This window comes from Argentina silus (genome assembly GCF_951799395.1).
Source record: "Argentina silus genome assembly, chromosome: 19".
In the NCBI taxonomy this organism is placed as follows: domain Eukaryota; kingdom Metazoa; phylum Chordata; class Actinopteri; order Argentiniformes; family Argentinidae; genus Argentina; species Argentina silus.
Window position 1 is genome coordinate 2,868,482 of NC_139673.1, and position 10,592 is coordinate 2,879,073.

Genomic DNA, 10,592 nt, shown 5'->3' on the forward strand with positions numbered 1-10,592 from the left:
GACTCCTCTGCACAGCCAGACTGATGCCAGCCAGGTCAAAGTGTTATAACACCATGACTCCTCTGCACAGCCAGACTGATGCCAGCCAGGTCAAAGTGTTATAACACCATGACTCCTCTGCACAGCCAGACTGATGCCAGCCAGGTCAAAGTGTTATAACACCATGACTCCTCTGCACAGCCAGACTGATGCCAGCCAGGTCAAAGTGTTATAACACCATGACTCCTCTGCACAGCCAGACTGATGCCAGCCAGGTCAAAGTGTTATAACACCATGACTCCTCTGCACAGCCAGACTGATGCCAGCCAGGTCAAAGTGTTATAACACCATGACTCCTCTGCACAGCCAGACTGATGCCAGCCAGATCAAGTCGTATCATTTTTAGATGGTGACATTCTGAGCCTTATGATTCACTTAGGGAGAGGTTAGGTTTCATAGTTCTCAACAAACTCTCAGCCTCTCGAGAGGAATTGTAAGAGGTCTGGGAAGTTCCTTCCCATAAACCACCACTCTTTTTAATATAATCCGTATAATAATAATAATAATAATAATAATAATAATAATTTGGATGCCAATGGTCACCAACCTTAGTCCTGGAGGGCTACAGAGTGCAGAGGCTTTCATTCCAGGCAGGAGTGATTGTTGCACAGGTCATGTCCCTTGATTCAGTGTTATGTAATGGTTTCTAATGTACTGCATTTCTGTTTTACAACCCACACAGATAATTTTCTTTCAACTCTTAAAACCCTGAAATTTCGGTCCCAGGAATGTGACTTTTCTCCGTGGCTGTGTAAAGCTGTGCAACAAAAGGAAAGGACTTTCTCTGTGGCTCTATTCAGACGTCAGAGCACCAAGGTTGCCCCTGTGATCGAGGCTTTCTATAATGGAGGAGTTCTCTCCTCAGTGAAGCCCCATTCAGACAGAGACAGCAGGCTTTAATGGCCCCTGTCCTCTGCTGTCTCTTCTCCTCACTGACTCTCTCTCTCTCTCTCTCTCTCTCTCTCTCTCTCTGTCTATCTTCCTTTCTCTCTCTCTTACTCACTCTCTCTCTCTCTTTATCTATCTTTCTTTCTCTCTCTTGCTCTATTTCTCCCTTCCTCCCCTCTCTCTCTCTCTCTCTCTCTCTGTCTCTCTCCCTTCTTCCCTCTCTCTCTCTCCCTTCCTCTCTCTCTCTCTCTCTCTCTCTCTCTCTCTCTCCCTTCCTCTCTCTCTCTCTCTCTCTATCTATCTCTTTTGATGTGCTTGACAGGCAGCTTAACCTTGTGCAGCCCGACTTTTCAAAACACCTTTGGATGTATTGTTTGCTCTTCTGTCAACCGACACGTGTTTGACACCATCCCTCATTCCATTCCGTGCGTTACAATGAGCCCGTCTTACAATGAGCCCCGTCCCCTGACGTCTACCTCCACCAGCCTCTCCTGCTGACGTCTACCTCCACCAGCCTCCCCTGCTGACGTCTACCTCCACCAGCCTCTCCTGCTGACGTCTACCTCCACCAGCCTCTCCTGCTGACGTCTACCTCCACCAGCCTCTCCTGCTGACGTCTACCTCCACCAGCCTCTCCTGCTGACGTCTACCTCCACCAGCCTCTCCTGCTGACGTCTACCTCCACCAGCCTCTCCTGCTGACGTCTACCTCCACCAGCCTCTCCTGCTGACGTCTACCTCCACCAGCCTCCCCTGCTGTCTACCTCCACCAGCCTCCCCTGCTGACGTCTACCTCCACCAGCCTCCCCTGCTGCAACACACAATTGTCCCTCATTTCATTAGTTGTCCATGCTTTGTGTATAATAAGTGCTGTATGCTTGTCTATTTGAATCTCTCTCGCTCGCTGAAATAATTGGATTCACACAGTCTGAGTGTGAGTCCTCGTGAGCCAGAGCTGTTGTCTCATTATGATGATTCTGATTTGTGTGTCGTGTGTGTGTCGTGTGTGTGTGTGTGCGTGCGTTGGGGTGCGCACGTGTGTGTGTGTGTGTGTGTGTGTGTGTGTGTGTGTGTGTGTGTGTGTACACATCAGGCTGCTTTCGTGTAGGGTGCATACTGACCGAATTAGACAATTAGACGAGGTTCTGACTGCTTGGTTTCTGTGTGCAGGATATCGCTCGCTCCTCGCCCTCATCTTTTAAGCCCCATCTCACTCCTGTCTGCCGGATTATGCGCAGGTCTCAGTTAGCTCCACTCCATACACCATGTATTTCACTCTGCCAAACGCCTTTGACTTGTGTCAGATATCTGCCTCCTTCCTGTAATATGAGAGAGATGACAAATCCCTTACTCAAGTAACCGGAGCAGACTCATAAAGAGATGGAATTAGGTTATCTGGGGAGTTCATTCCCCCTGGTTTATTTGACTGTACCTCTGTGGGAAATGCCTCAAGAAAATTTGGTCTCCAGAGGCAATTTCCTCACGGAGGGAAAAGAGCCTTTTCTCTCTGCTTCACTCCACTCAGAGACAACGCTCAGACACTCTTCTGGAGCCGGCGCTCGACATTGTGTCCGGGACAATGACAGGCTGTGGCTCTAATTGCACCTGAATGTTGACAAGACCTCCTCATACTGTAGCTAACAGGCTATCTCTAGGAAAGCACCTCGATATCCCTCCCTTCCTCCTTCATCTCTCTCATCTCCCCTCCTCTCCCCTCCTCTCCTCTCCTCCCTCCCTCCCTCTCTCTTTCTATTCTCTCAACTCCCCTCTGTTTCTCTCCTCTCCTCTCCTCCATCCTCCATCCCTCTTCTCTCTTCTCCCCTCCTCTCCTACCTCGCTCCTCTGCTCCCTCTCTCCACGTCTCCATCCTTCCCCCCGCCCCCCTCCTCTGCTCCCTCTCTCCACGTCTCCATCCTTCCCCCCGCCCCCCTCCTCTGCTCCCTCTCTCCACGTCTCCATCCTTCCCCCCCGCCCCCCTCCTCCTCCCTCTCTCCACGTCTCCATCCTCCCCCCCCCCGCCCCCCCTCCTCCTCCCTCTCTCCTCTCTCCTGTCACAGCAGCTGAGACAGCATCGTGAAGCGAGGCACCCTCGCTGACACCTTCGCTAGCTGCCAGACACACCTTCCTGTCCCCCAGGTAAACATGTGTTCCTGCTCAGCAGCCCCTGGCTGAAAGGTTAATTGTTGATTTGCACAGCAGCCATGCAGCTCTGCTGTGCCCCGCTGTGCGTGCGTGCGTGCGTGCGTGCGTGCGTGCGTGCGTGCGTGCGTGCGTGCGTGCGTGCGTGCGTGCGTGCGCGGGGAGAAGGGACACACTGTTGTACAGGGGATCTCTACACGTCTCTCCTGGTCTAGGCCACCTCTGCCAAGGAGCTGGTAGAACCTAACCAGAGGAGACATTTCATCGTTATCCCTCCCTGCCTGACCACCATTTTGTAAAGGTGCATTTTAAACCCGCCCCCCCCTCCCCCTCCAAAAAAAGTGAAATAACAGTCGGGAAACACAGCCGGGAAACACAGCCGAATCTACAGTGCAGTACAGAATGCGTCGATATCGTTGCGACATTCCCACTGTGTGCAGTTACGCTAAGGATCAAAGAAATCCTCTCCTAATGGATTCTGGATGGCAGAGCGACCTGCCACTCATTAACAGCATATCTGTCCTGTCGCTTTGTACCTTAATGGCACGACGCGTCTTCATCACCAACATGAAAGACACATCACGCCCGGCTGCCACTGAAGTCTACGGCAGTACAGTATGTGCCCACTCTGCGCCTCCTCTCAGAAGTACACAGAGGGCCCGTTGGGGATAATAAGCTTCAAACCTCTTTGTTTTCCTGGCAGCGAGGAAAAACAGGGATGTGAGAGGCTCGGAGAGCTTTTGTGTTCCGTCCCGCTGCCTCCAAGGCGGTGTCAACAATAAACAACTACAGCAACTTCTCAAGCGGTAAACCGCTTGGACTGAAGATATCTCCAAAGTACACTTTGGTACGGCCCAGCCCTCCCCTCCCTGCTCCGCTCCGTACTGTGCAGAATGTGAGCCAAGAGAGGGAAGAGAGGAAGAGAGGCTCCTTGACTCTTCTTAAGAGTCTTTGTTGTGCCTGTGTTGTGTTTGGGCCATCAGTGAGGGCTCTTGCCTCATCAGAGGACTCTTTGTTTTCTCCCCCTGGATGTCTAGAGAGGAGAGGCTAACCTGCTGTTTTTTTCAAAACACCCAGGAGCTTTTTCTTTTTTACTTACTCTCTGCTGTCCTCAGCTGCTCCTCCCCTCATCCCTCGCTCCCTCGCTCCCTCGCTCCTTCCTATCCTTCATCCTCCCTTTGTAGAGGGTGCCGGTAATGGCTTTGACCCGCGGTGTCAGAACGCGGCTCCGCCGCTTGGGCAGTGCGACGCTGCTCTCCATTATACCATCGACCTGAAGCCGCTAATGATTGTGTTTGTGTTCCAACACACAGACCCCACCCCCACACCCCCCCCCCCCCCCCCGAGTCATTTCATTGTATCTTTGGAGAAGAGGAGCCAGTGGAGATGTGAAGTGGGGGGATGGTATCTTTAAACGCCAGGATGGAAAATTAGGAATTAGGAAGGGGATGGTGAGGAGGAGGTGCTGGGACAGGGGGTGCGGGATTGAGGTCACCTGGACTCGACCTGCCCAACAAACAAGATGTTGTCATGCTTCGTGCTCTAGCGGACCAGCGTGGGTACAGCGTGTGTACAGGACCAGTACAGCAGGTCTTCCTGCAGCTTGGCCCTGGAGAGTAATCTAGCTCTCAGGAACGCCACACATTCATGTCACATCCGCACGTCATGATCCAGCTCTCTCGGGATTCAGTCTCTCCTTTCTCGCGTCTCCCTCTGTGGTGTAGTACTGCCTCTGTTGTTGAAAGAGGAATTCTTCCCCCCTCAGGCGTCTGCATTATCATTCCAGGGCTCTGCTCCACTTCCTCCCGCAGCCTGTGGTTTGTACTGTACATGGTGACAAAGGGTTCTTTTCAAAGTCAACCCGGGGACGGCACTCAGTGGACGGACTCTCGAGGTGGTAACAGCGGGAAGTGAAACCCGCCTGTCCTCCCTCCCTCCCTCGTCTCCCGTCTTCCCCGCCCCCTGCTCTTCCCCGCCCCCTGCTCTTCCCCGCCCCCTGCTCTTCCCCGCCCTTCCCCGCCCCCTGCTCTTCCCCGCCCCCTGCTCTTCCCCGCCCCCTGCTCTTCCGAAGCAACAAGTAGCCAGCTAACAACCTTGACTGGAACCAAAGGATTTCCTGTTTAGTCAATTATAACTGTCTGGCAGTTGGCATCCCCTCTGTGCTGCTTGTGGAGGTGCGGTAATGATCACCTTCAGACTCAATAGGACAGTCAGTTCTGATCAGACCAGCAGCGTCCATGCTGCTGCTGCTGCTGCTGCCTTCAGTGCTCTGTGGTGCTGTGGTGCAGCTGTGTGTTGTGTTGTGTGTGTGTGTGTGTGTTGTGTGTGTGTGTGTGTGTGTGTTGTGTGTGTGTGTGTGTGTGTGTGTGTGTGTGTGTGTGTATGTGTTGGTGTGTTGTGTTTGTGTGTTATGTGCGTGCGTGTGTGCGTGCATGTTTGTGTGTTATGTGCGTGCGTGCGTGTTTGTGTGTGTTGTGTTTGTGTGTTATGTGTGTGTGTGCGTGCATGTGTGCGTGTGTGTACGGAGGTGAGGTGAGGTGCATTTGCAGCTTGTGTGTGTCTTTGACGTACTGTAGGATAATTCCAACACCCCATCGTAAGACGCCTCAGCGGTGTGATTACCTACCCTGCTCTATTACCTACCCTGTACTCTCCAGCTCATATACCACTAACAACCTGTCTGAGGAGCTGAGGATCATATCATCACTGTCTGCCTACCTCAGTATAACCCATCTCCGTCATGCCCTGATGCTCACTATAATCTACCATGGAATATGATGCGTTACACGGACTGAAACACAGACAGTCCTGAACGCCTGCACCGCAAATCCATAGGACGCTCTGTAGGCTTGTTAAGTTTTGAGTGTCTCTGTGTCATGCGGGTGAATTGAACGAGGCCCATCTGCAGGGGGGCAATGGACCCTCTGAATCACGGGACGCTGGCGTCCCCGGGAAAATCGTTATCTTGTCATGATTTGCTGCTTCTTCTCTTTGTTCGTCTCTCTTTCTTTCGGAGGATGAAGGAAACACTCAACCCAAATTGGATCCAAATCCAAGATCCTAAATCAATTGCCTCTCGGTGTGACACTTAGATAATGGAGAAGGAGCATCTCTGTCTGTCTCTCTCTCTCTCTCTCTCTCTCTCTCTCTCTCTGTCTCTGTCTCTGTCTCTCTCTCTCTCTCTCTGTCTCTCTCTCTCTCTGTCTCTCTCTCTCTCTCATCAAGTGTAGAGATTTAATCTCCCTAGCTGAATTGGTTGATGCATACATTTCCATATTTTGTGTCATGCTGAGGAAGAACAGGGCAAGGTGATAGTTGGGGTGTGAAAATGGAAGCGTCAAGAAGAGTCCCTGACTGTTTACTGTATAGAGGTGAGATTAAGAGTGTGAAAAAGTGTTCTTCCCTGAGGACCCCCCACACGCTTAACCCAGCCTTCTTCTGGGGAGGGGGATGGTGGGGGGTTAATGGGAAATGGAGTTCTGTGGGTTAAAACACTCAGTGCGTTTAAATGACTGGTTCTTCTGAGACCTCAATACTCAAAAAACACTTTTTGTAGCCTGTCCATGAATAACTCATATGCAGCCTGCTGCAGTTTGTCTACCCAGATGGTTCTATAGATACTTGGTGCAGAGCGTACGTGGTGTCTAATAACAGGCTGTTTGTGCGTGGCTGTTTGTGCGTGGCTGTTTGTGCGTGGCTGTTTGTGTGTGGCTGTTTGTGCGTGGCTGTTTGTGAGTGCACTCAGATCTCGTGTGCGCCCTCCTTTATTAAAGATAATGAGACGGGGAGAGTTGTGCTTCTGTGAAGACGGCAGACTCTGATGCTGCTCCCGGCAAACACAGGCGCGTTGTTGTAGAGGAGCGTTGCAACATGCTCCTTCACAAACAGCCTCACCACGGCCTGAACTTTGATGTTGCGTTTACGCGCCGAGTTTGCCGGGCCGTCTGTGTTCAGGAATAGACCAGGAGAGGTCAGGAATGGACTGGGAGAGGGATGGAATGGACTGGGAGAGAGCTGGAATAGACTGGGAGAGGGCAGGAATGGACTGGGAGAGGGCAGGAATGGACTGGGAGAGGGCAGCTCTGAGGCTACTGTCTGTGTTCAGGCTAGACTAGACTGCCTCCAGGCCTCCAGGCCTCCGCGGTGCGTACCTCAGATAGACATCTCAGCCTGCCTGTTAGGAGCTGATGGCGTTCCAGAGGCCACTCAGGGCTCTACTCAGGGCTCTACTCCGCCCCCTGTCAATTTAGATTCATGAGTTTACTTCATGAAAGTCAAAGAGCGGGAGCAGCTGCCTCCCTGATTGGCTTTGTTACGGATGCTTGTTGTTTTTTTCCCTCGTTCTCTGCGTCTCCTTCGCCAGCGCAGTAGAAGTGGTGAGGAAGGATTTGGAAGGCCTGGAGAACAACTCCCTCCTCCTACGCACATCTGCACCTGTGCTGCTTTCTCCTCTCCACCAGCGACCTGCTATTATTCTTCTATGTGTGTGTGTGTGTGTGTGTGTGTGTGTGCTTGTGTGTGTGTGTGTGTGCTTGTGCTTGTGTAAGTGCGTGCGTGCTTGTGTGTGTGCCTGTGTGTGCGTGTATGTGTGCGTGTGTGTGTGTGTGTGTGTGTGTGTGTGTGCGTGCTTGTGTAGGTGCGTGCGTGTGTGCTTCTGTAGGTGTGTGCATGTGTGTATATGTGTGTGTGTGTGTGTGTGTGTGTGTGCGTGTGCGTGTGTGCGTGCGTATGTGTGTGTGTGTGTGTGTGTGTGTGTGTGTGTGTGTGTGTGTGTGTGTGTGTGTGTGTGTGTGTTAGCCTAGGGAAACCCTGGTCTTCCTCAAGACAACAGTGCCCCCCTCCCTCCTGCAGACTGCCCCCCTCCCTCCTGCAGACTGCCCCCCTCCCTCCTGCAGACTGCCCCCCTCCCTCCAGCAGACTGCCCCCCTCCCTCCTGCAGACTGCCCCCCTCCCTCCTGCAGACTGCCCCCCCCCCTCCTGCAGACTGCCCCCCTCCCTCCAGCAGACTGCCCCCCCCCCTCCTGCAGACTGTATTGGCAGGCTCTCAGTAATTATTATCTCTCCGTCTCCTTGGATTTCCTCCCTGTAATTCTAGGCAGCGATCCTAATATGAGTATTCATTAGACTTGACCATGCATGTGGTTCGTTGAGAGGGCCTGCTACTCTATGTGCATTCTTCTCCTCCACCTCCTCCTCCTCCACCTCCTCTGCTTCCAACTGTATTATTTAGATAGGCAGAGTCTCGTCTTCCACGGTCTTATCTGTCCCTGTGCTGTCTGTGTACAGACTCCGGCTCGCCCGACGGAGCCACCCACGTTTCGGAGAGACACTCCATTGGGTTTATCCACCGGTGAAATGCCCTGCAGCCTCGTCAGCGACGCCCGACGCCTATGACACGCCCCCACCCCCCCCCCTCACTCTCCCCCCCTCCTCCTCCCAGCCCCCCCCATCACTCTCCTCCTCCTAATCCCCCCATCACTCTCCCCCCCTCCCCCCCGTCACTCTCCCCTCCTCCTCCCAGCCCCCCCGTCACTCTCCCCCTCTCCTCCCAACCCCCCCATCACTCTCCCCCCCTCCTTCTCCCAGCCCCCACCATCACTCTCCCCCCCTCCTCCTCCCAGCCCCCCCATAACTCTCCCCCCCTCCCTCCTCCCAGCCCCCCAGCCCCCATCACTTACCCCCCCATCGCTTGCTCCCCCCGTTCCCCAGACACACACGCAGCTCTCACCACAGGGCTCACACTCCCTACTAAAGGTCAGAGTTCAGCTGGCAGATCTGTGTGACGTCAGGTCACAGTCAGGGGGAGGGGGGGGGGGGGGGGGGTCATATTAGCTTTGACTGTAGCGTTTCTAGCTGATCCACTTCCTCGGTTTTGAATGTGATCTCATTGATTAGCTGTGTGGCTCAGCTCTCTCATTCATGCTTGCCGTTTTTCTTTCTGTCTTTCTTTTTTTCTTTCTTTCTATTCTCTCATTACATTATTCATCTGTATATTCTAGAGTGTGTTTTCCCTCTTTCTCTCTCTGTCTTTCTCTCTCTCTCTCTCTCTCTCTCTCTCTCTCTCTCTCTCTCCCCCCCCCCCTCTCTCTCTCCCCCTCTCTCTCCCCCGCTCATCAGAAACAGCAGGAGCTCACTCTCCACCGTGTTTTTCGGCTGAGAGAATACACGGCCGGTTTAATTGACCGGGTTCATTTCCTGGGTTTGTTCTGCGTGTGCCACCACCAGACAGCCCGTTCCAGCGCCGGCGGCGAAGCTGCTCACAGACACGCAACGTTCACACGTAAGACACTACCGCTGTTTGTCCTCCGTCCGGGGATTTACGCTGTACTCCTAGGGCTGTAAAGACCCTGGAACACACGTCGGATTAGACAAAGGAGCACGGTGTCTGGTGGTGGTTGTGAGCCCCAGCGGGCTGGCGAACAGAGGTGGGGGGGCGGGGGGGGGGGATCAGTGTGTCGGAAAGGGATGAAGGTCATACGGTGTTACTGGCTCATCCCGACGACACACAGACCACAGGGGTACAGACGCCTGCGTCGTTGGGGCCGCCCCGAATGTCTCTCTCTGTCTCTCTCTCTCTCTCTCTCTCTCTCTCTCTCTCTGTGTCTCTCTCTCTGTCTCGCTCTCTCTCTCTCTCTGTCTCTCTCTCTGTCTCTCTCTCTCTCAGTATAGCTCGTTCCCCCCCCGCCCCCCGTTTTCACTGGGCTTTAGTCTGGATGTCGGAGGTGTTTTGTTCACAAAGGATTTTGATTTAGTTTTATTCCTTCAGTTGCCCGACGACGGATGGATTCTCAAGATAAACAAGAGCGGGCCGTATTTTGGCTTCATTCATTATGGAGCAGCCGTGCCTCATGTCTGGGGAAACCGCAGAGGTCTTTTGTCTGTGAGGATGACGCCTCATTAAGGTTTTAGTCCTCAATGGTTGTTGTTGTACATGTTGCTACACGAGACCTCTGTCACTCCTCCTCAGTGTCACGTCTTGGATGACTGCAGAGTAGAGGGGGGGGGGGGGGGGGGGACCGGAAACATGGATGCACCGCACACACACACACACACACACACACACACACACACACACACAAATTCTCTTGGCGTTGAGCTCAGTCATTCGTCAATGAGAGAGCTATTGATAGGTTTCTCTCAAAGGCCAGGGAGAGTGTGTGTGTGTGTGTGTGAGAGTATTTGTCTCCATCCCCATCCTCGTTCCCCCGGGGAGTGAGACGCCAGTGTGGTTCTGAGCGGCGTTGGTGGATGGATCGATACCGCGCCCTTCTGGACGCGCAGGCCAGTGTGTGTGTGCGTGTTTGTGTGTGTGTGTGTGTGTGTGTGTGTGTGTGTGTGTCTGTGTCTCCAACTCCTCAAGACACACACACACACACACACACACTCCTGCAGACCCTAGGAGGGAGGGTCCCTGTTCACTAAGCCACCCAGCCATCCGGTCAACGCTCGCTGGGCTAACAGGGAATGAACCCCATGTTTACTTAGTCCTCCGTTTGACTGAGGTGATTTATCAACAGGTTCCTTTAG